General features: G+C 42.5%; 1 protein-coding gene across 1 annotated transcript in view; it reads right to left on the reverse strand.

The window, feature by feature from the left end:
- The window catches only part of FHL2 (four and a half LIM domains 2), a 76,268-nt gene extending 49,043 nt beyond the window's left edge, over nt 1–27,225 (reverse strand). Inside the window, exon 1 of the mRNA XM_008008288.2 lies at nt 27,110–27,225. The gene's annotated coding sequence lies outside the window, so the exon portion shown is untranslated. The remainder of the gene's footprint in view (nt 1–27,109) is intronic.
- Between the last annotated feature and the right edge of the window lie 448 nt (nt 27,226–27,673).

Genomic DNA, 27,673 nt, shown 5'->3' on the forward strand with positions numbered 1-27,673 from the left:
TTGAAGTCTAAAGTTTTGACTGCTAATCTCTGGGAAACGTGTCACATCCTATGCTATTATTTGGTGGTGGTGTCCAAAACCAACACGTTGATCTTTCTCAGACGAGAAGGATTCTTGGCACAGGCAGGCAGAGGGAAGTGTGTGGTATGTGCGTCTTCCTGTATCAGCTTGTGTTTCTGTTGTGCTGGAAACCTAAGGTGTCCGCACTGGTGGAAAAAAGTGCTGCCAGATTTAAGGTGAGGAGCAATGGCATGAGTAATCCTTTCAGATAGACGTTAGCAGTGCTGGACCCTGGAGGTGGCAGTTACAGCTGCCAACATTCGAAAATGGACTGTTATTTTAGGAAGCCAAGTGCTACACATTGAGCCAACCTCAGTTGAGATGCCTGAGGATCAGTACATAGAAGGTTTTTAAGATTCCACAGTTCCATTTCATCATTTACAAAATGTCCGCCATTTTGGCCCTGAACCTACAACTTGCTTATTGAATCTTTGTGAAATTCGAAGGGGAGAGGGAAACAGTAATATGACCCAACGTAAGAGAAGTACCAGCGAGCCTCTGTGGACACAGGTGTGTGCATAACCACCATCACTCTAATCCTTAGATTCATCCTTTCTCATTTCAGTCAAAAAACTGATTCTAAAATTAAGGCAGACTGACATCCACTACGTCCTAAACTGTAGACACATGAAAGGTTATTAGCACAATTTCCTAGTATTATCTTTGACTTTTTAAAATGTAACTTTTAAAGATAAAAACAGATTGTAACTTTAGAAACAGTATTATCAACTATCAATGCTGTCACGTACCGAGCGAATTTTTTTTAAAAAGTATAATATACAGTGTTGTTGTCGTTGTTTTTTCTCATTCTTTTTCAAGCACAGCTTGATAAATCTTGTCTCTTATTCCTGGTTTTAGATAGAATTCTGTTTTCCTCCTCAAGCAGAATCCTCATCTTTGAAACGAAGAATTTGTAAGTGGTCTTGAACTTAGGGGTTTTTTTACTTTAAAAGTTCTCATGGTTCCCAGCACTTTGGGAGGCCGAGGCGGGTGGATTACTTGAGGTCAGGAGTTCAAGACCAGCCTGACCAACATGGTGAAACCCTGTCTCTACTCAAAATATAAAAATTAGCTGGGCATGGTGGTGAGCATCTGTAATCCCAGCTACTCGGAAGGCTGAGGCAGGATAATGGCTTGAATCCAAGAGGCGGAGGTTGTGGTAAGCCGAGATCACACCATTGCACTCCAGCCTGGGCAACAGAGCAAGACTCCATCTCAAAAAAAAAAAGTTCACATCGTGTCCTTCTCCTAGTAATTGGATTGAGTAGAGAGCCAGAGGGAAACTATTGAGCAGAAACTTGTTGATTGCTAAGTGACTCATCCTCACAATGCCACCAAGATGAATAAATCTCACTCCATCCCTTCTAAGGGTTGAAGTCCAGTGTGACTGGAAGGGAGGGAGCCAGCTGAGTAAAGATGAAACTCCAATAAGTTCTGGTCAAGGTTAAGATATGGAAGTATACCCCACTTCTGGATATATATCTAAAAGAATTGAAAGCAGAGTTTAGAAGAAATACTTGCACACTTATGTTCACAGCAGCATTATTCACTATAGCCAACAGATGGATGCAACCCAGCCTTCCATAGATAGGTGAATGTGTGAGCAACATGTAGTACATCCATACAATGGAATCTTATTCACACTTAAAAAGGAAGGACATTCTAACACATGCTTCAACATGGATGAACCTTGAGGTCATTTGCTAAGCTTGAACGAGAGTCTCTTGAACCCAAAAGGCAGAGGTAGCTTGGATAACCAAAAGGTATACTCCTCAGGAAAATAGAAAAACCAAGCTAGTGGTGGAGGATGAATTCCATTTTGCCCTATTGAAACAGAAGCAGTTTGGGGACGGCCATCCAAATAGACAAATTTCCCAAACTTGTAGAAATGTAAAATTCAGGGGGAAGGTTGGAGCTGGTGGTATGAACATAGGGGTCATTAGCCAAATGGTAGGTAAAAACCAGTAGAGCAAAAGAGCAAATAAATAAACCAGGAGAGTGACTGAGGTCATGTAAGAAAGCACGTGGATGGTTAGGAGTGGGTCAAAGGTCAAGTTGCAGGGGAGCCTAAGGTTTAGGGGGCAGCATCCGCAGAGGTGGCTGAGGAGGCAGCGTCAAGGAAGGATGAGGAGAAAGAGTCAGAAGCAGGGGCAGTGAAGCCAGTGACTGACGCAGCCGAGGAGCGGTGGCTCGGGGCTGCTGAGAGTGTGTTGCACGTGGCAGCACAGTGGCTGTTGGTGACGTCTGAAGGTGATCAGTGGCATGATGGGGACAGAAGCACACTGCAGTGCGCTGAGGGTGAGTGACAATGGAGGGTGTGGAGATGGTGATATAAGAGGTCTGATGGGAAAAAAGGGAAGAAATTCCACATAGCTCAGTAAGGAAACTGAGGCCCAGAGAGGGCAAATAACATGCTCGAAGTCAGAGTTAATGGTTTAGAAGGACAGGATGCAAATCAGGACAGCGTGTGACTGATGTGACTGCTCCCGTTTCCTGGTTCCGTCCCTTCCACCAGGCTGCCTCCTGAAGCAAGGCAGTGATCAATTTCTGAGCTCTCATGACCCATCCTTATAGCGTCTCCTTCTTAACCAGCACAAGAAATAAAATAGTCAAACAGAAAGGCAAAGCCTCTCCACAACCCTCTTCCCTATTTCTTCACTCTCCTGACAAAAATGGACTGAAAAGTTTCCAAAATCAGGAAGCATAAAGCCTGATTTCTTTTTCTAGTCAGACTAAGGAAACTATTTATTTTCTTTCCACTCTCTTTTAAAGAAAAGAGGAGCAGCACCTCTTCCTGGAGCTATTCTAGCAGTTAACAACAAAGCTAAGGGCTACTTACCATAGAACTTTGTAAGATATCAGAAAAAAAAAAAAAGCAGTTTACAAAAATTTTTTTAGAGGCAGGGTCTTGCTCTGTCACCCAGGCTGGAGTGCAGTGGCACGTTCACAGCTCACTGTAACCTCAAACTCCTGGGCTCAGGTGATCATCCCACCTCAGCCTCCAGACAAGCTGGGACCACAGGTTCTCCACCACACCCAACTAATCTTTTTTAATTTTTATTTTTGTAGAGACAAGGTCTTGCTATGTTGCCCAGGCTAGTCTTGAACTCCTGGCCTCAAGCAATTGTCTTGCCTTGGCTTTCCAAAGCCCTGGGATTATAAGTGTGAGCCGCCACCACACCCAACCCCAAGCTGTTTTTCTCCTACTGGATGCTTACAGCGCAGAACACTTCTGTGACCCCCAGATGGGTGTGATTTTCCCTCCACATACCAAACAATTCTGCAAATGATTCTCCAGGACACACCAGCTAGGTGTCCTCAAATTCAATTCTGACACTATCTGCCTGGAGTTAGATCCCACAGGGCTCAGTTCCACAAGACTGCCACCCTGTACTTCAGATGCCGCTTGCAAGTAGTAGGTTGTCACCTATACTTCTGACCAACAGGATATTAATTGGGGAGAGGGGTCCTAGAACCCTTGCTAGAGCAGCTCACAGAACTGAGGGAGGCACTTTATTAATGTTTACCCATGTATTATAAAGATATTATGAGGGATACAGAACAAAGCATAAGGTAAGGCATGTGGACCTCCTGTGTCCTCCTTGGGGTCACCACCCTCAAGGAACCTCCCTATGTTTAGCCATCCGAACACCCATCTGAACCCTGTCCTTTAGGGTTTTCATGGAGGTTTCATTGAATAGGCATGATTGATTAGACCATTGGCCACTAGTGATCAACTTAACCTTGGGCCCCTCTGCCCTCCTGGGAGGTTGAGGTTGGGGCTGAAAGTCCCAACCCTCTAGTCAAGCCTTGTTCTTTCCAGTGATCAACCCCCTTCCTGAAGGTACCTAGGACTCCCCAGCCGCCATTATCTCATTAGCGTACAAAAGTGCTCTTATCACTCAAGAGATTTAAAAGGTTTTGTTTTGTTTGGTTTGGTTTGGTTTTTGAGACAGAGTCTCGCTCTGTCGCCTGGCTGGACTGCAGTGGCAGGATCTCAGCTCACTGCAACCTCTGCCTCCCGAGTTCAAGCGATTCTCCTGCCTCAGCCTCTAGAGTAGCTGGGGTTACAGGCACACGCTCCATGTCCAGCTAATTTTTGTATTTTTAGTAGTGATGGGGTTTTGCCATATTGGCCAGGCTGGTCTCCAGTTTCTGGCCTCAAGTGATCCATCCACCTTGGCTTCTCAAAGTGCTAGGATTACAAGTGTGAGCCACCGCGCCTGGCCAGATTTAAAGGATTCCAGGAGCTGTACGTCAGGAAACTGAAAGAAGACCAAATATCTGTTTCACAATATCACCAGCTTCTTTACAATTCCTCAGTAACCTATGACTTACAATTTTCTCTAATACAACTGTCGTCTAAGTGATGTTGGCTTACTCATCTTTCAATCCTGAAAGTTATATTAGTATATGCTTGTTGTACACAAACGCAGATGTATACAGATACTAGAACATTCTTTAAGGTAGCATAAGTGGGGAAACAATCTAAATGTTTATAGGTAGGGGCAGAGTCAAGTCATTCGTCCATACAATGAAGCAAGCACTACACCGCTATAAATAGTGAGGCAAAAATCTCACTCTCTGGGCCAGTCTTCAAGACAGGGTGTTAAATGAAAGAGGAAAGCGCAAGTCATTGTGTGGAGTGTCCTACCATTTGTGAGGAAAGGATGTGTGGCCATTATACATGTTTGGAATATCTCTGGAAGGATGCACAAGGAGTTGGCAATAGTAGTTGCTTCTGGGGAGAACTAAGGAAGACTTGAAAATGGAGGGAGGGGGAAAATTACTTTTCATTATTCTTTTTGTTCCTTCTGAATTTTGCACCGTGTGCATTGATTATCTGGTTAATAACTAAAATAATATAAAATAAATAAATAATCAGCATCTCTTACCACAGCAAAGGCGGTTTAAATAATGTCTTTAAACAACTAAATTCAATAACACTTTTAAACAAAGATTGAAGATGGCTTCACAATGGGCAAGGAAATAATATGTGACACAATTTGCAAGGACAAAAACGGTGTCTGTGAAAATCACATTAAAATGTGTTGGGAAACAGCCTGAAGAAAAGCTGTTCCTAAAATAGAACCAACAACAAATAAATAAACAAATAAAGTAAGCAATGCAAATTTCTTAAAAGCACCGGGATTCCTGCATCTTTAAGTTACTTCTTTGTGGTCCTAATCCCAAGTTAAGCACCAGGGACTCCTTGGAGCCGAATGGTACCCCATGGTGGGAGCATGGCCCATATGGTACAATTAATTAGATGATTTCAGCAAAAATTACATCTTTGACTCAGTGTTTTATACAATAGGAATAGATGGGGAATATTAACAAGAATTGAAATTGTGTGTGGAACCATATTCAATTAATTTCAAGTTTAATTAAGCCAGCTACTCTTAACCCCTATTTTTAAAGAGTGCCTCAAAGAGTACAGCCCTCTCTCTACACTTTAACATCATTAAGAATCCCAAAGGGTTTTTGTTTATGTGGGTTGTATCTATTATATTTACTGCATTAGAAAATAGAACTTAGAAGCTAAAAAATTAATTCATTTAAAATTAACAACATTAAATCCATAACATTTTATAATACGAATGTTTTCATGAAAAATAATTATACTTTTCAAAACAAAACAACTAGTAAGAAGAGTGGTGTGGTTTTGTATTTTTGCAAATCTCTTTAACATTGAGCCTAATAGAAGACAGCTGGAAAGCTCAATTCTTATGTCTGCTTCTGCATTCGATCTGTTGAGTATGTGGTTTTGGTTGAAATTTATGAAGGAAACGCAACCTTATACAGAAATGTTGTTGGAAAAGAGAAATATTTTGATAGCCATCTCAGATCATCATCTCTCTCTCTATATATAGATAGATAGATTCTACACCAAAATTTGACAAGCAGTTGTTTCTTAACTACTGCTTAAAGATTGCAATGTGGAATCTGAAACCACATCAATAAACTTTTCATACCCTATTACATTAAAACCCATTTGGTCTATCTTAAGCTTTAAATAGATCTTTAACCTACACATTATTTTGTTAGATTTAGAAAATATTGCTTCTATAGATCTTCCAAATGCTGATACATTTCATTATACAATATTAACAAATTACAGTAATTGATATCACCATCCATCTAATCAGAAAAGTTTTTACACACTGGGAAGCTGCCACGCTCACAGTTTCCCAAAATGCTAATTTCACCTGAAAACTCAAATTTTATCCTTGAGAACAAAAACAAATACTGTCAGTTGTTTCCCTTAGAATGACAGGCTACTCTTCATTTTTGGGAAAATATCTACTGCCAGAATCTAAGTATGCTTTGTCTTCAGTTGTTCTTTCAACTGAAAATGGAAGAAACAGCTTGTTGAACTCACAACTTGGGCCGTTGCACAACTGCCTTTCCGCAAAACAGCCACAGTTCTTTGATATGAGCAGAAGTGCTTCATGCATCTTCCCTTTCGTCACTCTGAATATTAAAAAGATACGTGTTGCGGCCAGGTGTGGTGGCTCACACCTGTAATCCCAGCACTTTGGGAGGCCGAGGTGGGTTGACCACGACGTCAGGAGATTGAGACCATCCTGACCAACCTGGTGAAATCCTGTCTCTACTAAAAATACAAAAATTAGCTGGGCGTGGTGGCGTGTGTCTGTAATCCAGCTACTTGGGAGGCTGAGGCAGGAAAATCGCTTGAACCTGGGAGGCGGGGGTTGCAGTGAGCCGAGATCTTGCCACTGCCCTCCAGCCTGGCAACAGAGCTAGACTCCATCTCAAAAAAAAAAAAAAAAAAAGAAAGAAAGAAAAAAAAAGGGTGTTGCTGGGCACGGTGGGTCACGCCTGTAATCCCAGCACTTCAGGAGGCTGAGGCAGGCAGATTGTCTGAGCTCAAGAGTTCAAGATCAGCCTGGGCAACATGGTGAAACCCAGTCTCTGCTAAAACACAAAAAATGAGCCAGGTGTGGGGGCGTGTGCCTGTAGTCCCAGCTACTCAGGAGACTGAGGCAGGAGAACTGCTTGAACCCGGGAGGTGGAAGTTTCAATGAGCCAAGATCTTGCCACTGCACTCCAGCCTGGCAACAGAGCTAGACTCCATCTCAAAAAAAAAAAAAAAGAAAAAAAAGGAAAAAAAAGTGTGTTGCTGGGCACGGTGGCTCACGCCTGTAATCCCAGCACTTCAGGAGGCTGAGGCGGGCGAATTGTCTGAGCTCAGGAGTTCGAGATCAGCCTGGCCGACATGGTGAAGCCCAGTCTCTACTAAAATATAAAAAATGAGCCAGGTGTGGGGGCATGTGCCTGTAGTCCCAGCTACTCAGGAAGCTGAGGCAGGAGAACTGCCTGAACCCGGAAGGTGGAGGTTGCAGTGAGTCAAGATTGTGTCACTGCACTCCAGCCTGGGCAACACAGTGAGACTCCATCTCCAAAAAAAAAAGAGGATGTGTGTCCAGGGTCCAGATTTAATAACATTAATACTTGTTACTGTTGTTTTATCAAGGTCATTCTGGAAAGTGACTGGGCTTTTCTTTTTCCCCCTACTGCTTGGTGATGAAGTATATCATGATTACAAGGTGGTTTGGAGCCACCAGCTTGGTTCCTGCTAAGGCACTAGGAGTCTTTCTACCGCAACTTTTGTACCAGCATAAATGTCAACACAGTGAAAAGATAAGTAATATTTTACTAGTATTAAGAAAATAGCTTCAACCACACAAACTCCTTGAAAGGGACTCAGGGGTGTAGGGACCACACATTGAGAACCACTGAATTATGTTTTGTAATAGAAATGGAGGTAGTATATTTTCCACCATGTGGGTAAATGGTGGAGATTCAGACACAGTCTGTATAGCTAGTGTTTTGTATCTGTCCTTATTTTTGACTCTGTGAATGGCCACCCGAGGCTGCCAAGGGCTCATCACTAAGATGGTGCTGGGCTTATTGAGCTGGATATCCTAACTCCTGGGCCTTCTGGTTTGAAAGATGTACAGGCCAGGCAGATGAGCACCAGGGCAAGCCACCTGGCCCACAGGAAAACATTCTCCCCAACAGAAACCACTTATTTTCTTCCTGTTGAAAATAAGCCTCAGAGACCCAGGCGGTCAAACAACACCAACAAAAACAAACAAAAACCCATTTTAATCTCATAAGTAGGTCAGAGTTGCATATTTCATGAGAATTGGGTCCAAAAGACCAGGTACCACTAATTATCCAGATATTTCAGTTGAGCTGATTTAGTGAGCAGTTTCCGTTCTGCACTTTACATTTTTGTGAATGCAACTGTGGATAAAGTATGTGCAGACCTAGAGTATTCTATTTCTTCTTTAAGAATATATCTCTCTGTAAAGAGTATTTATTCATACAGTAGCGCCCTCCCCCTGCCCTGCCTTATCTGTAGTTTCTCTTTCCACACTCTCAGTTACTCATGGTCCACTGTAGGGCTGAAAATAGATTGAGTACAGTACAATACAATATTTTGACACAGAGAGGCCACATTCACATACCTTTTATTATAGCACACTGTTATAATTGTTCTATTTTATTATTATTTATTGTTACTCTCTTACTGTGACTAGTTTATAAGTTAGAACTTATCATATGTATGTATACACAAGAAAAAACATAATATATGCAGGGTTTGGGACGATCCACAGTTTCAGGCATCCACTGCGAGTCTTGGAACTTATCCCCACCAGATAAGGGGGGACTACTGTGCAATATTTGTATATGAGTATTTTATTTAGTATATGTCTGTCCACAAAGTAGGCTTTCCTGTACCCATACATTAGAAAGACAGACAAGTAGATCTATAGAAGGCCACTGGAGAATCAGAATATGCCACACCAAAATCTGTCACACCAGAATATGCCACTTTGGCATAAGGATTTTTTTTTTAAATTTTTTATTTTCATAGGTTTTTCAGGAACAGGTGGTGTTTGGTTACATAAGTAAGTTATTTAGTGGTGATTTGTGAGATTTTGGTGGACCCATCACCCAAGCAGTATACACTGCACCAAATTTATAGTCTTTTATCCCTTACCCTCTTCCCACCCTTTCTCCAAGAGTCCCCAAAGTCCATTGTATCATTCGCATAAGGATTGTTTTTAAGGATTGTTTTGAGATGAGGGCAATTAAGAAGCAGCAAATGCAGAAAAAGCAGGACATAAATTTCCCTTTGTGAAGGTGTTTCTCCTCCCCTCTTCCATACCAAGAGGAGAATAACTCTTGTCACTAGAGACAGAAATTCAGCACCAAGACAGGTCTGCACAAACAAACCTCACCAATATCACCCTTACCTTTCATTAGGTTCCCCTATATGTTTACTCTCCCACTTCTACAAGCCCAGGTTGCTTTTTGCTTGTTTTGTTACTTCTCTGCAAATTTATCACCCTTTGTTAAAATGGCATATAAACTCCTGGGTCTAACAACCTCTTTGGTTCTTCACTTCTTTTCTATGAATGTCCCTTCACACAAAAATTAAAATAATAACATAAAATAAGATTTGTGTATCTTTTCTCCTGATGGTCTCACTTTTGTCAGTGTAATTAACAGCCCCAGTTAAGGAACAGAAGAAGGTTGAGGAAAAATTTTATTTTCCTCCCTTAAACTACGTAGTCCAGTATGACCGAACACACATAGTCACTAAGGGAAAGTGTTCAGCTGAGGGTGGAAGGGGATGCACTGGCCAAGGTTTCAAGAGGAGAATTGACTGCTTGGATTCAGTTCTTCATTTTCTCGAAGATAAGTCACCCAATGCCCCATTGTGTTAGTCTGTCGGGGCTGTCATCACAAAGTACCACAGACTGGATGGCTTAAACAACAGAAATTTATTGTCTCCAAGTTTTGGAAGCTGGAAGTCCAAGATCAAGGTGTCAGCAGGGTTGGTTCCTTCTGAGGACCTTGAGGGAGCATTTGCTCCATGCATCCCCCTAGCTTCTGGTGGTTTGCTGGCAATCTTTGGCATCCCTTGGCTTGTAGACTTACTTCCCTCATCTCTGTCTTCAAGTGGACATAGTATCTCCCTGTGTGTGCGTTTGCCCAAATGTCCCCCTAATATCCCCTTTACGAGGACACCACTCATATTGGATTAGGGCTACCCTAATGACATCCTCTTAACTAATTACTTTGTAGCAACCCCATTTCCAAATAAGGCCATAGAGTTATTAGGAGTTAGGGCTTCTGCATATGAATTTGAGGGAGAGACACTCAACCCATAACACCTTCACTAATAATACTAGCAAATTATTCATAAGTAATAGTAACATGAGGAAGAATCTAATAGAGGTGGGGCAGAGAGAGGGATGGCGAGGAGGAACCAGTGCAGATATCCCTAACTTTTTTGGCACCAGGGACCCATTTCATGGAAGACAATTTTTGCATGAATTGGGAGGTGGGGGGCAGAGGGTTTCAGGATGAAACTGTTCCAACTCAGATCATCAGGCATTAGATTCTCACAAGGGGCACACAACCTAGATCCCTCACATGTGTAGTTCACAATAGGGTCATGCTCCTATAAGCATCTAACGCCTCCACTGACCTGACGGGAGGCAGAGCTCAGGTGGGAATGCTTGCTCGCCTGCTGCTCACCTCCTGCTTTGCGGCTGGGTTCCTAACAGGCCACGGACCAGTACCGGTCCATGGCCCGGGGATTGGGGAACCCCTGAACTAATGGGGCAAAGTTTAGGAGAACAAGGGGCTCCATCCACACCATGAGAATGGGGCACTGGGGTTGTACAGAGCCAGTGGTGGCCCAGTATCCCTGTGTCCCTGTCCTATACTGGATCCGGCTCATGAGACAGATGCAGTTTATGGTCGGACTCCATGTGGTCCAGTCCTCCCTTGATAAAGAAGGTAATCCAATGGGAAGAAAGTGAACTGTCCCCGGTCCCATCGTCACTGGCTTGTCTCTGGCTTGTAAGGACCGCCAGTTTCACATGGAGTGTCTGGGACAGAGTCCTCACAGATTTGATTTGGTGCCAGTGATCTGGGGCTTTGTGGCAATCTTCTGCCCTGCTTGAGGTTACAGGCCAAGGTTCAAAGACCAGCGACCCAAAAGCCTGGTCACTAGAGTGTGGATGTTGGGTGGGGTATTCACAACCACTCTACAGAAAGCCCAATGCCTGAGGTAAGACCATAACCTCAACTCTCCTGATCTAAAAGACAAACACTCTTCTCTAAGACAAAGGCTATCTCTAGGACAAATGCTATCAGAATGATGAAAAACAATTTTCTGCCCATTTTTTTTTTTTGTTCTGACAGATGTGACTGATCTCTGGCAACAAAATGCTCCAGATGAAAGAAATCAAATACTGTCTGCAGTTTAACACTGCCACTAAATTCCATCTTTAGGTTGATTTTTGTGTCCTCTTTATCAATTCACTGCTTAATTGAGAAAATGATTGTCTAGCTCAGTTATACTATGCCTTGCATTGGCCGAGAGAGGTATCCCGGTCTCATGACCCTGATAGCGTAACTGTCAAATGGAAGTACTTCTGCGAGGCAGAGGGCACAATTCCATGCATGAGCTTGCAATGCACGGTCTATGCCATCAGGGACTCAACATTCTAGGATTTAGTTTTCCAGATTTGTTTCTTTGATTTAATGGAAAAGATGTTTCTATTTCCCACCCTGCTATTTTTCTATTTTTGTATTGAGACCAGAGTTCATTGGTACATCTTTTTGTTCCCATCAGCTTTTTCCCCTCTTGGGGTCCTGTTGTGTGCACTGGCAGCGTAGCTCAGAGGAGTTGCCCCTTGGAAAGAATTACAGTGGAGGACGGTCCTTCCCCACATGCATGCAAGTCCTCCAACACCATGCATATCCAGCAGTGATCTTGGTGGCGTTATGGACCAGAAAGGAAAAGCCATAGTAAGAAACAGCTGTTTGGCTTGAAGGTGTGTTGGTTTGCCTATGTTTGTAACTTGCTTGCTTTTTTGCTTTGGGTTTTCAAGATGCTGGTGCTATTGGTGACAATGGCAAGGACTCCTATGTCTTGTGAACCATAACCAGCTCCTGGCATTCTCAAGTTGGTGGCAAGATGAATGTCATGTGCATGGGGACTACAGAGGCCCCATGTGGATGGATCCTTGGTGCTTCTCAGATAAGACAAAACTACTTAGGAAGCAAAATTGTGATGGGAATAGTGGGTCACATAAAGAGAAATATATATTTTTTATTTATAGTTTCCTCTTGGTTGAATTTACTTTTTCATTACAGGATTATAGCACTAAATAAGACATGATCTACAAACCAAACCACAAGCCACTTAGAGACATCAGGACGATGAAAATCAATTTTCTGCTAATTTGTTGTTGTTGTGACAGATGTGATTTATCTCTGGCAAAAAAAAAAAAAAAAAAAAAAGCTCCAGATGAAAGAAATCAAAATTAAATACTGTCCACAGTTTAATACTGCCATGAACTTGCATCTTTAGATTGCTTTTTCTTGTCCTGTTTATTTTATCAATTGACTACTTGATTGAGAAAATGATCGTCTGGATCAGTTATACTATAGGTTGCACTGGCCAAGATACCAAAATCATTGCAGAACCACTGTTTTTCATTCTGATAGTTTTACTCAGTAGACACTGTCCCTCTCAGATAACTAAGAAATCAGAGTAAAGGCTTCCATCAATAATGTCAGAAACTAATTTTCTCTCCTGCTTCTTGCCTTTTCCTGCAGCTCAGATGGCATGGGAACCCATTACAGTTCCCTCATAGTGGAAAGCAAGCCGAGGATGCTTGCATTGGGCCTGACCCAGGAAGTGGTGCCAGGTCCCTGGGGCAGCTCTTCCCTTCCTCTCTCTGATGTTTGCCCCCAGAGGAATGAAAATTCTTCTAGATTTTAGTACAGAATAGAGGCTGTCAGTGATACCCATATGTTAGAAAAAGCCAACGGAGCAATAATGTCTCCAAGAAATGAAAGATGCAGCTTTTAGAAAGAATGGAAATTACAGTTCAGTTTTGAATTACTTGCAAGCCACTTGAAGATTTCAAAAACCTATTTCATCAACTCTAACAATAGCCCTTTACTGGTATAATTATCTGCATTTTGCAGGAGTAGAGATTGAGGTACAAAGAGAGGACATATTATACTTGCCTGAGGCTTTGATGAAACTTCTGACAATATCAAGGGACATATACTTCTAACAGTATTTTTAGCTACTCGATGAACAACAATTGCTTCTCTTTTTAAAGATCACAGTCACTGAGGAATTCACCATATTTCTGTAGTAGGAAGAATGTTTATATCTGTGTCTTGTCTTTCTGGTTAAAGGTATTTGCTTCCATCACACTACCTGACTTCAAACTATACTACAAGGCTGCAGCAACAAAAATAGCATGGTAGTGATACCAAAACAGATATGTAGACCAGTGGAACAGAACAGAGGCCTCAGAAATAACACCACACATCTACAACCATCTGATCTTTGACAAACCTGACAAAAACAAGCAATAGGGAAAGGATTCCCTATTATATAAATGGTGTTGGGAAAACTAGCTAGCCATATGCAGAAAGCTGCAACTGGATCCCTTCCTTACACCTTGTACAAAAATTAACTCAAGATAGGTTAAAGACTTAAACATAAGACCTAAAACCATAAAAACCCTAGAAGAAAACCTAGGCAATACCCTTCAGGACATAGGCATGGGCAAAGACTTCATGACTAAAACACCAAAAGCCATGGCAACAAAAACTAAAATAGACAAATGGGATCTAATTAAACTAAAGAGCTTCTGAACAGTAAAAGAAACTATCATCAGAGTTGAACAGTCAACCTACAGAATGGGAGAACATTTTTGCAATCTACCCATCTGACAAAAGGCTAATATCCAGAATCTACAAAGAACTTAAACAAATTTACGAGAAAAAACAAACAATCCCATCAAAAAGTGGGTGAAGGACATGAACAGATACTTCTCAAAAGAAGACATTTATGCAGTCAACAAACACATGAAAAAATGCTCATCATCACTGGTCATCAGAGAAATGCAAATCAAAACCACAATGAGATACCATCTCATGCCAGTTAGAATGGTGAGCATTAAAAAGTTAGGAAACAACAGATGCTGGAGAGAATATGGAGAAATAGGAACACTTTTACGAGTGTAAATCAGTTCAACCATTGTGGAAGACAGTGTGGCAATTCCTCAAGGATCTAGAACTAGAATTACCATTTCACCCAGCAATCCCATTACTGGGTATATACCCAAAGGATTATAAATCATTCTACTATAAAGACACATGCACACATATGTTTACTGTGGCACTGTTTACAATAGCAAAGACTTGGAACCAACCCAAATGCCCATCAATGATAGACTGGATAAAGAAAATGTGGCACATATATACCATGGAATACTATGCAGTCATAAAAAAGGATGAGTTCATGTCCTTTGCAGGGACATGGATGAAGCTGGCATATTCTCAGCAAACTAACACAAGAACAGAAAACCAAACACCACATGTTCTGACTCACAAATGGGAGTTGAACAATGAGAACACATGGACACAGAGAGGGGAACATCACACACTGGGGCCTGTCGGGGAGTGGGGGCCTGGGAGAGGGATAGAATTAGGAGAAATATCTAATGTAGATGATGGGTTGATGGGTGCAGCAAACCACCACGGCACATGTGTACAAATCTGCATGTTCTGTACATGTACCCCAGAACTTAAAGTGTGTGTATATATATATGGTATTTGCTTCCTCTTTGGCAATGTAATGGCCACACCATGTCATCATCAGGGGTGTCTTTCTATATTGGATGCAAGTTTTTACCCGGTGCATTTGTCAAAGTGCTCTTAGCTCTTGGAAAACAGGTTGTCTGCTCCCATAAGGAAGCGAGAAGAAAAGAATTTTCCAGCTTTCTAAAAGGCAATGTGTGTTCTGTCTTAGCCACTTCCCATCACTCCCAGCCTCACCAGGAAAAGTCAGTATTCATTTTTGATGTATAAAAGTAATTGCATCTAAGTTACCTTAACCAGGCTCCATAATTCAAGTCAAAAGCAACCAAAAGCAGAATGAAAAACACATGGTAAAGAATGGAAACAGCATGGTCTATTAAAATACCTTTGCAGTTTGCTTTTATCTCTCCTTCCAGACATCCTGCCTAGGGTCGCTCTCTTCTGCTCTGCACCAGGGTCCCCCTCCTCCCTTCCCTGAGCCAGCAGTCCTGGAAGGCAGCCTTTGATGTGAGGGCTCCCCACTCCTGCATTTACCTTCTGCAAAATTACAGGAAGAGGCTGGCAGCCCCTGCGCTGCTGCAAAGACCCTGAAACAATGCAGAAGGGGGGCCAGGCACTCAGGCGGGGATATTTTCCACTTATTTTGTGGCACAGAAGGGAGGTGTATGAGAACACACGCACAGCAACATCCGGCACTCCCACACTTAGGCACAAATAGTGCTGGGGTGCAGATGTTGCCGGGGAGGTGTGGGGTTGCAGAGAATTAGCTGAGTTGCTTTGAAGCTTCTCAGAGATCTCTACTCACATGGCCCTATCACTCCTTGGTGAATGGTGCAAGGTTTTGGCTTTTTCTCTCTTTTCCTTTTTTTGATAAAGACTTATGTTTATAGAACTGATCAAATAGGAAGGTATTTCATGGGCTGTAGCCTAAAGGATCCAACTAAGCTATCTGCAGAGAATGGAGGATGCCTGAGAGGGGTGTGTGGGAGTAAGAGAGCCGCCCTTGGCACTGTAAGAATCCAGGCAAAAGGAAAAAGAAAACCTGCAAAGATGGTTTATAGCAGGGGACTGCAAATTTTGGTGGTTCCCCACACCAGGAAGTACATTTTTACATCACAAGCACTTCAAAGACCCTCACATTTAATGCTAGAAAAATATACTGTCATGAAAAAATTCTGGAAAGAATTTCTTACTATGTGAAAAGCATTCTGTTCCCTTTAATTCTATTTTTTCCTGCTCTAGTCAATGTCATTTTGTTGTTAAAAATGTACCGATCTCAATCCACTGAACTGATTTCATGACCCATAGCATGAACTATGAAACTGACCCCGAGCTGGAAACACTTCTGTTTCAGTAAAGCCTGGACAAGACAGAGTGTCTCGTGAACACGTGGAGAGGGCAGCAGAAAAGCACCCCAATTTACAACAATGTCACAAAAGAAAAGCGAGCTCTGGGGCTTGGGGGATGGAGGTGCAACTCTCAAATGTCAATAATCAATAGGAGAAACGTGTCCCTGACTTTCAAACAGAGGCCCTTGTGAGGGAGTTACGTCATTGGTCCACCTTATAAGAAACTTTACTTCGGCATTTCTTGTCTTTCACGTGAAAGGAATAAGAGTGTTTGAGGTTGCAGGCAAGCATTTAGGTGTTGAAGAATCCCTCTAAACCATTGTGCTTATAGTTAAGGCAGCTTCACTAGGCCCTGGGTGCCTGGGTATGAGGCTTTGGGCTCAGAGAAGGGAGCCCCTCCAACAGGGCCCTGAGAATCTGCAGTTACACCTGTGGACCTCACACACTTATTAAAAGTGCTCTCAAAAGTGCCTCAGTTTGGACCATAAATTCAACGGTCACCCTGAGTATGAATAACTGAGAAAGGTATATCTAGAGTATGCAGTCTACTTTATTCTTATTGCTTTGTCACAAAAACACACAACCCATGTAAATTCACCTCTGATTTCTAACACTGTGATGCTCATATTAAGGAAAGGGTCAAAGTAACGCAACCGGGTACCAGGTAAGTAATCCTGTTCCGAGAGCTCGTGGTCATAAAAGGTTCCAGTCAGCTGCAAACCTGCTGAGGGTGTCCCCTAGTCCTTCCCACCTGGAGGAACAAAGGTCCTTTTAGATTCCAGTCCTGGAGGTCCTGCGCCGTCCCCAAGTGGGTGGAGGCATGTGTATACGTGTTAGGGGCGGCCCGTGCCATTCATAGGTGAGATCTAGATATAGGTCAGCTGACACAGATTTGGGAGCCAGGGGCTTGCCGAGCTGTGAACTCCCCATATTCCCCAAACTGCAGCTCATCTCCAGCTTCTAGTTTCCCTGCAACCCCACTTCTTTTGTCCTCAAATAATTCTCGTGTCCCGTTGGCTTGCTCCCTCCCTGGTGGATCAAAGCTGGCTCGTTTGCTGGGTTTTGGAGCTACCTTCCATCCCTGAGAGGCTGTGCTCCTCATAGACAGCCAGCCTGACTTGGAGGCCCGCTTACTACCCACTCCTGTGGACAGACTCTCCCACTACGCCCTTCTGTGGACAAGCCCGCCTGTGGCTGCCCCATGACCACGCTTGTCCTGTCCCTTGGCTTCGTGTGGGTCAGCTTGTTCCGCCACCTTGCTAGGCTGGTTCCTGGAGCTTCTATCTGTTGTGGCCTGGGTTGCCACCCTGTCCCTGGTCACCTGTGTGGGCAGACCCTGTGTCCCTCACTGGAGTACCCTGAGCTAGGCCGCCTCAGCTCTTCCTTACCTGCTCCTCTTACTGTGGGGATCCTGCTTCCAGCTCTGCCCTTGGCGGCTGCTCTATAGTCTGTACAGACACCCTGTTTGACGGGAGGCGTGTCATGGCCTGTGCCTACGCTGGGCTTTCATTTTTACTTTGTAACCTACTTTTATCAAACGTCTGTGGTTGCTTAAAAGTCAATAATATATTTGGAGATCGGGTGAGATGGATTGTTTCAAACCTCACCTTGATAAGATAAAACAATGTTGAAAGTTGACTGTGAGCCTTTGGCGTCCTTTACTGCAGAGGAGAAGGGCAGAAGGGGATGACCTGTCCTGTTTAATGCGGCATACAAAACCCGAATCTGGGATCCAGAGATTTCCGCCCTCCCTCCACTGCCACAAGGAAGGAAAAAGGACTTAATAAACACCAGAGATTTTACTGCACAATATGATGGTAAAACGATCGCAGTTCTGCCTCTTAGTAATTGGTAGCAAAATGATAGTCTCCCAAAATGTGCACGTCTGAATTCCTGGAACCTGTGAATACGACACCTTACATGGCAAGAGGGTCTTTGCAGATGTGATTAAGTTAAGGATCCTGAGATAGGGGGATTATTCTACATCAACTGGGCAGCCCCCAATGTAATCACCAACGCCCTTATATATGAAAGACGGAGGCTGGAGAGCCAGGGTGAAAGAGAAATGGGAAGTTGCTGTGCTCTGGGCTTTGAAGATGGAAGAAGGGGCCATGAGCCAAGGAATGCAGGCAGCTTCCAGAAGCTGGAAAAGCTGGGGAAACATACCTCCCCTAGAGCCTCCAGAATGCATCCCTGCTCATACCTTCATTCTGGCCTAGTGAGACCCGTTTCAGACTTCTGACCTCCAAAAATTTAACACAGTAAATCTGTGTTGCTTTAAGACAGAACGTTTATGGTAATTTGCTAGGGCACCCATAGGAAACTAGTACAGCGACTAGAGCTCCTTAGTTCTGATACTTTTCTGGATTTGTTCCCTCATCTGCAACTGAGGAATTGTGATTGTCCCTGCACCAGGTGGCTGCTGTGAAGACGGCAGGACAGTGCAAAGCAAGTCAAGCCTACGGGGTATTTTCTGCCATACACCGTGGGCTCAGTTGACAGTAACCGTGGCTGTTAGTGCCTCCTTGAATCCCTGCAAGTGATGGACAAGGTTACTGTTATTATTCTCATTTTACAGGTGTGGTTCTGGGAAGTTAAAACCTTGCCTGGGCCCAGTGTGAGTGGTAGAACTAGGACCTTGCACCCTGGCAACCTGACCCGCCAGCTCCCAGCTCCCTTCCTTGACAAAATGCAAGTGTAGTGGACGTTTTTAAAGTGAAGTTTCAGTGGTGAACAAGGGATATTAAACTTGGATCCTAACAAGAACACTGTGACCAGTGATAGGCATTGTTGGGGCTCAGCAAACGACACCCCAAAGTGTGGCACTGTGGCCTGCCGAGTGCTTTGAATCGAAGCACACTGGAAAGGCCTCTGAAGCAAAGTCTGTCTCTGATCTTCTCCTGTCCTCCTCCTGTTTCCTTTCCTCCCTTAAGGCAGGTCAGAGAAGCCAGAACCACTCTTCCTACAAAATAGAAGTAGGCCAGGCGTGGTGGCTCATGCCTGTAATCCCAGCACTTCGGGAAGCCGAGGCGGGCAGATCGTCTGAGGTCAGGAGGTCGAGACCAGCCTGGCCAACATGGTGTAACCCCGTCTCTACTAAACATACAAAAAATTAGCCGGGCGTGGTGGCGGGTGCCTGTAGTCCCAGCTACTTGGGAGGCTGAGGCATGAGAATCGCTTGAACCTGGGAAGTGGAGGTTTCAGTGAGCTGAGATCGAGCCACTGTACTCCAGCCTGGGCAACAAGAGCAAAACTCCATCTAACAAAACCCTAGAAATATTACTGTAAGGTTTCCCTGGCCCTTTTGTGTAGGAATTGGCTATAAAAAAATTCCCAAACCTATCTTGTCTGAAAGGAGATCCTAAGACCTCATTCCACAGAGGTCCTGCCCTGTGTCTGGGAGGAAGAACTCCCAGACCAAGATGAATCAGAGCAGACAGGCCTTGCTGTGGTTCCCCACTCAGTCTGTTGCCATTAGGCCATACCCTTTATGCCCAATCACATTTTTACGCCACTATACACTCTTCATCAAATCTAAACATAAAAATGGACAGTCTTCTCTGGGATCTTTGGGTCCTCATTTCTGAAGCCTCCCATGTCATGAAATAAATGAGTTATGCTTTTCTCTTGTTAATCTAGATTTTGTAATAGGAATGCCCGCCATGACCCTTATGATGGGGAGGAAGAGTTTTGTACCATTCCACCTCTACAATATGAATTACAGTCAAAAAGTTTCTAAGATCTCAAATTAAACATATACAAATAGATGATTCACACCTTCATCCTTCAACAGACATTTATTTAGCGCCTACTAGGCACCATTTACTGTAGTAGGTATTGGGGATATCTCAGTGAATAAAATAGAGTTTCTGCATTCACTGGAGTTCACATTTTATTGGAGGAGAGATAAACATATATATATATATATATATGTATGCAGATGTGTAGATGTGTGAGATAGCAAGTAAATCAGGGTAAGGAGTTAGAGATTGATAAGGAGTGTCATTTTAGATGAAGTGTTTAGGGGAAGCTCTCAGATTGGGTATGAATGAAGGAAGGAGGAAGCCTTGTGTTTGTCTTGGAGAAGAGTCTGACCGAGATGCCAGCAAGTGTGATAGGCCCTGGGGCAGGGCAGTGTTTGGCACAGCTGGGTCAGGGCAATATGACTGGAACCCCTCTAGATGGACAGAGAGAGAAGGAAGAGAGGAGGTCGGATTCTTGGGGCATGGATCACGTAGGGCTCTGTCAGCTACGGTTGGAGTTAGGATTTTATTTCGACTTGGGAAGCCATTGGAACATTTGGGAAAAGGAGACACACTGTCTAATTTAAGTTACAAATATGATCCCTAATTTTAAACAGAGACCCGTGGTTAAATGGAGCTCCCATTGGCCTCTGGGGTTGTCTGGTTGCTCCTGCCCGAGGCTGGCGGAGGTTTGCTGACACTTCCCAGGAAAGAGTGAAGCACACCAGACAAAAGTAGAAGCAGCTCAGAGCAGCATGCCAGAATTTTGCCAGGGCTCATCAGCAGCCGGAGTGGAGGATATGCTGCCGCTGCTGCTTCATAATAGTAGCTGAAGGGTTCATCAATCCTTCTACCCAACTTTCATTATTTTAACAATGTTGAACTTGCCACTATGAGTTTCCAAACTGGCTGACTTGTGGAGAGCCCTGTCTTAATTAGAAGGTCCTCATCCCACTCTTTCTTACTGCCTGCAGAGTTTTTTCACCTGAGAGTGTTTGCAGACACGGAACTGTGGGTGTTCTTATTTCTCCCCTCACTTGGATGATCGCCCGTGCGGGTTAATTGGAGTGCCGACACATTTGCACCTGCTCATAGATTTTTGCATTTTCAATTTGCAAGAGTCGAGAAACAGGGGCCAAAAAGGAGTTTGTCTCAGGCACTTTCCACATCTTAGCTTTATGTCTTACACGCGCTATTGTTTTTTCACTGGACCTAACTGATTTGAATGTCTTGTTTGACCTCTGTCTTTGATTTTGGGATTGGAAGGGCATAAAATTTGGCCATTGGTTCTCTATTCAATGTAAATAAAGTTGAAGAGACTATTCTCTCGCGCCTGCTTTTTTGGTTCCTAAAGTACATTTAAAGAGAGCAAAATATTACAGTTTCCTAGTAAGTTAATTAAAAGATTCTGAAGAAAATTGGACAGCTTTTCAAAAAGGAAGTTTACAGAGTTCAGAATTTTTTCAGCATTTCCATTCTCTTCTCTTCCCCCAACACACACGGACTCATACAGAGACACACACAGACACACGCAGAGACACGTGTACACAGAGACATGTGCACACACAGACACACTCACACAAACTAATACTTTAGTAAATGGAAGCTTCCAAGTCAGGGAATCTACTCCTTAAGCATACATTATCATCAGATATTAATACTTATTGCGTCCAAAAATTCCATTTAAAAAATACGTCCTTATGCTGCATATCGAAAGGTAGGGAGTGAATCTGAAACCTGGTTCCCAGCCAGGATTGCAGAAGGGAAAAGTACTAGCCAAGAAGAAATACTTCTAGCTCCTTCCTTTGGATTTCAACACTCCTTGAACCCAGCTGAATTAAACACAACAGTTTGGTTCAGCAAATATTTATTAGGCAGCTGTGCACTGTGTGCAAGTTACAGTGCTAGCTCTCAGGGTTTAACTAGGGTGGATGAATATACTTTCCAGCCTCTTGAGAAGGTGCTGAAACTAAAGGGAGAATTAAAAATGAAAAATAAAAATAAGTTCAAGTCCTCATTCTTTTTTTCTTTCTTTCTTTTTTCTTTTTTTTTTTAAGGAGTCTCTCTCTGTCACCCTGGTTGGAGTGCAGTGGCACGATCTCGGTTCACTGCAACCTCCACCTCTCAAGTTCAAGCAATTTTCCTGCCTCAGCCTCCTGAGTAACTGAGATTACAGGCACATGCCACCATGCCTAGCTAATTTTGGTATTTTTTAGGAGAGGCAGGGTTTCCCCATGCTGGCCAGGCTGGTCTTGAACTCCTGACCTCAGGTGATCTGCCCACCTCAGCCTCTCAAAGTGCTGGGATTATAGGCGTAAGCCACCGCGCCCGGCTTCACTTTTAAGATGAGGTCCTTTCTCCGTTGTGGGGACTTTTCCAAGTTTCTAGTGGGATTAGTGTGAAACTGGCGTTGCACTGCCTGCATTAGAATCCGGCTTCCCCTGTACTGCCTCTGTGCCCCTTTGCTTCTCAGTGCCTCAGTGTCCTCACCTGTAAACAAGGAAACCAGAAGCACTCCTCACAGAGCCACCCTGCACATCCTGTGTGTGTGTGTGCAGCACATCCAACACTGCTGCACACGCCATGAGCACTCAAATGTCAACAACTACTATCTCTCTAATTCAGAGCTTTATTTTAAATTTGGAATCCAAATTAGTCCTATTTCAGATTCTTTATAAAAATGAGTTTTTCCTTTTTTCCCCTTTTACTTTGGGGAGCCAAGAGACTTCCTTATTTCATTTTACAAAATGTTGGATTTTTGAAATGTCCAAAAGAGAACACAGAGAAGTGAGGTAGCCTCGTCCTTCAGTCATTACCCACCCCTCAACACATCTGGCATATTTTCTGGTACCTTCGAAGAAGTCCTATCACTTTCCATCTCCATATTGTTCACATTCCTTCCCACCTGTAATGTTCTCAGTGTCTGCTAATTTCTCCTTTCCTCGAGGCGCCACGTCCCTTTCTCTGTAAACTTTACCCCAGGTATTTAAAAACATCCATAGATTTTTGCCCTCAATACCTGAAGCATTCGTTTATGTCATTCAAACCATGTTGTCCCTTGCATATGGCAACAGGGTTGCTCTTTTGCAATTCAAGTCTAATGCCAACTGGATCGGAAAGTACTGGAAAGAAATCCATTGGCCGGGCACAGTGGCTCACGCCTGTAATCCTAGCACTTTGGGAGGCCAAGGCGGGCGGATAGCCTGAGGTCAGGAGTTCGAGACCAGCCTGGTCAACATGGTGAAACCCTGTCTCTACTAAAAATACAAAAATTAGCAGGGTGTGGTGGCCTACACCTGTAATCCCAGCTACTCAGGAGGCTGAGGCACTAGAATCACTCGAACCTGGGAGACGGAGGTTGCAGTGAGCTGAGATCTTGCCACTGCACTCCAACTTGGGCAATAGAGTGAGACTCCATCTCAGAAAAAAAAAAAAAAAAAAAAAGACATTATCTTTAACTTGGTTGCACCCTCAGCAATGAATGACACGGTTCTAAGCTTCAGTTTCCTTTTCTGAAAATAGGAATAATAATAAAATTAATAATAATGTTTATCTATAGGGCTGCTGTGTTAAATGAGCTTAAACATAGTTCCTGGATATCATGATCATTCAATAAATTTTAACTTTTTTTTTTTTTTTTTTAGATGGGGTCTTGCTCTCTTGCCCAGGCTGTTTTCAAACTCCTGGGCTCAACCAATCCTCTTACCTCAGCCTCCGAAACTAGCTATTATTTGTAATAGACTAAATCATTCTGGTTAGTTATTTACAATTTTTATAATTGGTGGTAATAATTAGACTGTTTTGTGTTTGCATAGAATTTTGCATTACCAAAACTTTCATGATTAGTCTTACTGTAGAAAATTTAGTAAACTATTTAAAATGTAGAGAAAAATGTAAAATTACTACTAATCTTATCCTTCAGAATCAATAATTTTATATATTTTGGTGTATTTTTTTAATTCATATATTATGAATATTGTTTTCTAGTCTGAGTTTTAAAAATTAAAAGTTCTATGCAAACTTTATTTTTGGTGGTTGCATATATTCCATACTATGGCTGTATCATATTTTATTTAACAATACTTCACTTTTGAGCTATTGCACTGTTTGTTGGTTTATTACGTATTATTATATATATATAATGTTTTCATATAACCCATTGTGCCTTCATCTTAACCATTTCATCTTCCTACAAAGGATACGACTTGGAGTAGAATATTCAAATCATGTCATTTTCTATTTTGTGTTCATGCAAAACCGTGAACTGATACATTGAAATTAGTCTAGATTTATCTGCACAGAACAAGTCCACGCAAAAAAACACTATGATATCTTTTACTTAACATGAAAATAAGTGGTTCCCACAGCCGCTTCAGATACGATCTAGACATGCTTACTCTTTAAAGACTAGAATGACAGCACTTTGGGAGGCTGAGGCAGGCAGATCACCTGCGATCAGGAGTTCATGACTGGTCTGGCCAATATGACAAAACACTGTCTCTACTAAAAATACAAAAATTAGCCGGGCATGGTGGCAGGTGCCTAAGTAATCCCAGCTACTCGAGAGGCTGAGGCGGGAGAATCGCTTGAACCCGGGAGGTAGAGGTTGCAGTGAGCCGAGATCGTGCCACTGCACTCCAGTCTGGGTGACAGAGTGAGACTCCTTCTCAAAAGATAGATAAATAAATAAATAAATAAACAAACAAACAAACAATTAAAAAAAAGACCAAAATGAAATTCTTGCACTTTCCTCTTAATATCTAATTACATGTTCCTCCTTAATAAAACACATCAAGCATGTTTCATACATTGTTGCCTTGATATAGTTTTAGTTCAGTTTAATTTTTCAGTATTACTTTCTAACTGCAACAAAAGTCCTATGTTAAAATGGATTTTTTATTCCTCTTTTCTCTATCTAAAATGTATCCATTAAATTCAGATGAAGTACCAAATTGTAAAATATTAAATTGCTCAGAACTTATGTGAGTTCTTTTCTATTTTTCATCCATAGTTTAGTGTATTAGAGACTAAGTGAGGAGGTGCTGACAAATCAATGGTAATAAAAAAAAATCATTAAACAGATTTTGTAGGGGCATGGAGGGCATACAGATCAAGGCACAAGGTGGTTGAGTTTTTCATGATTCAAAAGGGACGAGTAATAGTGTAGAAATCAATTACCAGATCATACTTTAAACTGATGTTATATTGCTATATTCTAATAACATGTCTTATCTAAATCTTTTTTTTTACTTCTCATCTATCCAACTATTATGAATATTTTAATATGTTGACTAAACAAATTGGTCATAATGATATATAGAGATAACCAATTTTCAAGGAATTAGATTTTGAATTAACAGTAAAAGATGTTGACCATAAATTGGACAGAAAGTAGAAGACCCAAATAATTTGATTTTTAATATACCTAAGTATATATATACACATATATATGTTTTTGTTAATTATAATTTACAGTTTCCCACATAATTTAATGTTTTTGGATTCACCTTAAAATATCTCACAGTGGTATTTTTTTTTTAAAAAAACTACTATTAAGTTAATGGTTAATCTTTCAATCAAAGACATCTTAGAATCAATAAATAATTAAGATAATCATTTGCAAGAATAGTTATCTTTGAGTAGTAAGAGTATGTATGATTTTCCATTTTCTTCTTTTTGCTGGTCTGTATTTTTTATAGTACCCATAGATCATTTGTAGAGTGAAAAAATAAAAACAATCAATATAATTTTACCTCTTTCTTTGGTGGGGAGAGAATGAATTAAAATCAGTCTCTGGGCCATATCTTGTACATATGAAATATTTTAGAGATCGGTAGAAAGCATTCAGGTCCCTGTGCTTTAGGTCGTGGGAATGTAGTGAGAGGCATGGCTTGGCCTGGCCTTGGGGATCTGAAATCAATGGAGAACTCTGGAAGCTCTGAATAGAACAATGAAACCTAAAAGTACGAAATGTGCTGAAAGGCAAGATGGTGGGTGAGCAGTCAGGGAACCCTGTATTGGAAAATATGCAACTTTTCATGGAAGTTATGCACTAAAATATTTTTTAATATAAGAAAATGCCTCCAAAATGTCATCATTTGAGTGGATTAGTCAGCTACTCAATTAAATGCCAAAACTTGTGTAAGGGGTCAGATGGATCTCAACATGTAATAGACCTTATTCCAGCCCATCCTGGATACCCCAAAACCCTAACTTGGTCATTACACATTCTATGTATATACTGAACACTCACATGTACCCCATAAATATGTAAAATATTATGTATCGATAAAATTTTAAAAGCTTAGCAATAAAATAAAATTCAAATAATATTCCTCAAGAAACAAATAAAACAATGATAATAAACTTACATACAGCAAATATGAGCTACAATAGCATTAATCTGTAACGCAGGTGTTTATTAACACTGTCTTTGGACCTCAGAATAATTTAGAAAAAAAAAAGACTGGACAGACAACTTTTTTTTTTCTTTTTAGATTAAACTTGATAAAGTGTCTTGCATGGAGTCTGGCTAGAGGATGTTTATATATATGATGTCTATTATCATATATATGGCATTCTATCAGTATTGAGATTGTTACACAATTGACCAAAGCATTACTTAGGACTGTGTATCTTGGAGTTTGCCCTGCTCTGGAAATTGTAAAATATTCATGCATTTCCTTTTCAAAGCATGCAATAGCTCTCTGGGCTTTCAAACCATCAGCTGCGAAGAGTCATGTTGTATAAACACACTTTCCCAGAGTAATCAGACTCATCAGTAATTTGCCTTTTCAGCCCAGGCTTTCCGGAAATTCTGTCAGGGAGAAAAAGTTCAAGTGCACTGTGGTTTGCCCCCTTTCCAATGTTTATTTTATAATATTTCTTCTTTTGCTTTCCCCTTAAAAAATGTTTTCCGTTGTTTAAAACGGATTCCCACTGACAGGGGGCAGGAGTTCAATTTTATTTAAATCTCTCCTCATTCCCGATGAGCAGGGGTTCTCTGTCTTCAAGCTGACGCCCCCGGTAGCTCTGGGCAGGGCGGCTTCTGTTCTCGGGCTCTGTCGTTGGTGGAAGCCAGCTGCCAGCACCACCTCCTGCATCTCTGCTGTGGTCGGCGAGCTCCCAGTGCCCGAGAGCTTCCTCCCAGGGCTGGGACACTCCCTCTGCATGGATCAAGATGCCCACAGAGCTGCTGTCCAAGCCTGCTGCAGAGACAGGCTGGGAAGGATGGCAAGGGTGAGAGAAGAGCACGGGGGAACCAGTGGCGCTTACCTGCGATGTCAGGGTTCTGTCTTCTGTCCTCCAGCCCGATGAGCAGGGACAGCGGCCGTGCAGGCAGATGGCCGGGTTGGTTGGCCCCAACCTTCTGTGCAGCTGCCAGCCAGCTGCGCTGCCCTTGTCAGTGGCGCTATAAATAAGGCACGTCTGGACATCGGCCAGGCCCGGGAGATAAGAACCCAGCCCCTGGCTCCCACATGCCTTTTAAGGTCTCCAGATTAAAGGAGGCTCAGCTTCCAGATGGGAAGGGGCTGCCATGTCCTCACTTGTCCTGCCTGCTTCAAGGACAGCCCAGGCATCATATTTTCCAGGAATCCAAAGGGTGGCTGAACTGGGAAGGCCATCAGCGCCAGAAAGGGACCTCACTTTGTCATACAAGAGGCAGAGCCTCCAACAGGCTGCCCAGCTCCACCTCTGTGCACCCCTCAGATTAGGTGACTGGCTTGGAGGCCCAGGAGTGGAAGGATACTTCCCCCAGGCCACACAGTACCTCAGTGAGCTGGGAAATGTGGATTTCCAGTGCTGCCTTTTGGAACAAGCTCACTGACCTTCTCTTTG

The sequence above is a fragment of the Chlorocebus sabaeus genome, chromosome 14, assembly GCF_047675955.1.
Source record: "Chlorocebus sabaeus isolate Y175 chromosome 14, mChlSab1.0.hap1, whole genome shotgun sequence".
In the NCBI taxonomy this organism is placed as follows: Eukaryota; Metazoa; Chordata; class Mammalia; order Primates; family Cercopithecidae; genus Chlorocebus; species Chlorocebus sabaeus.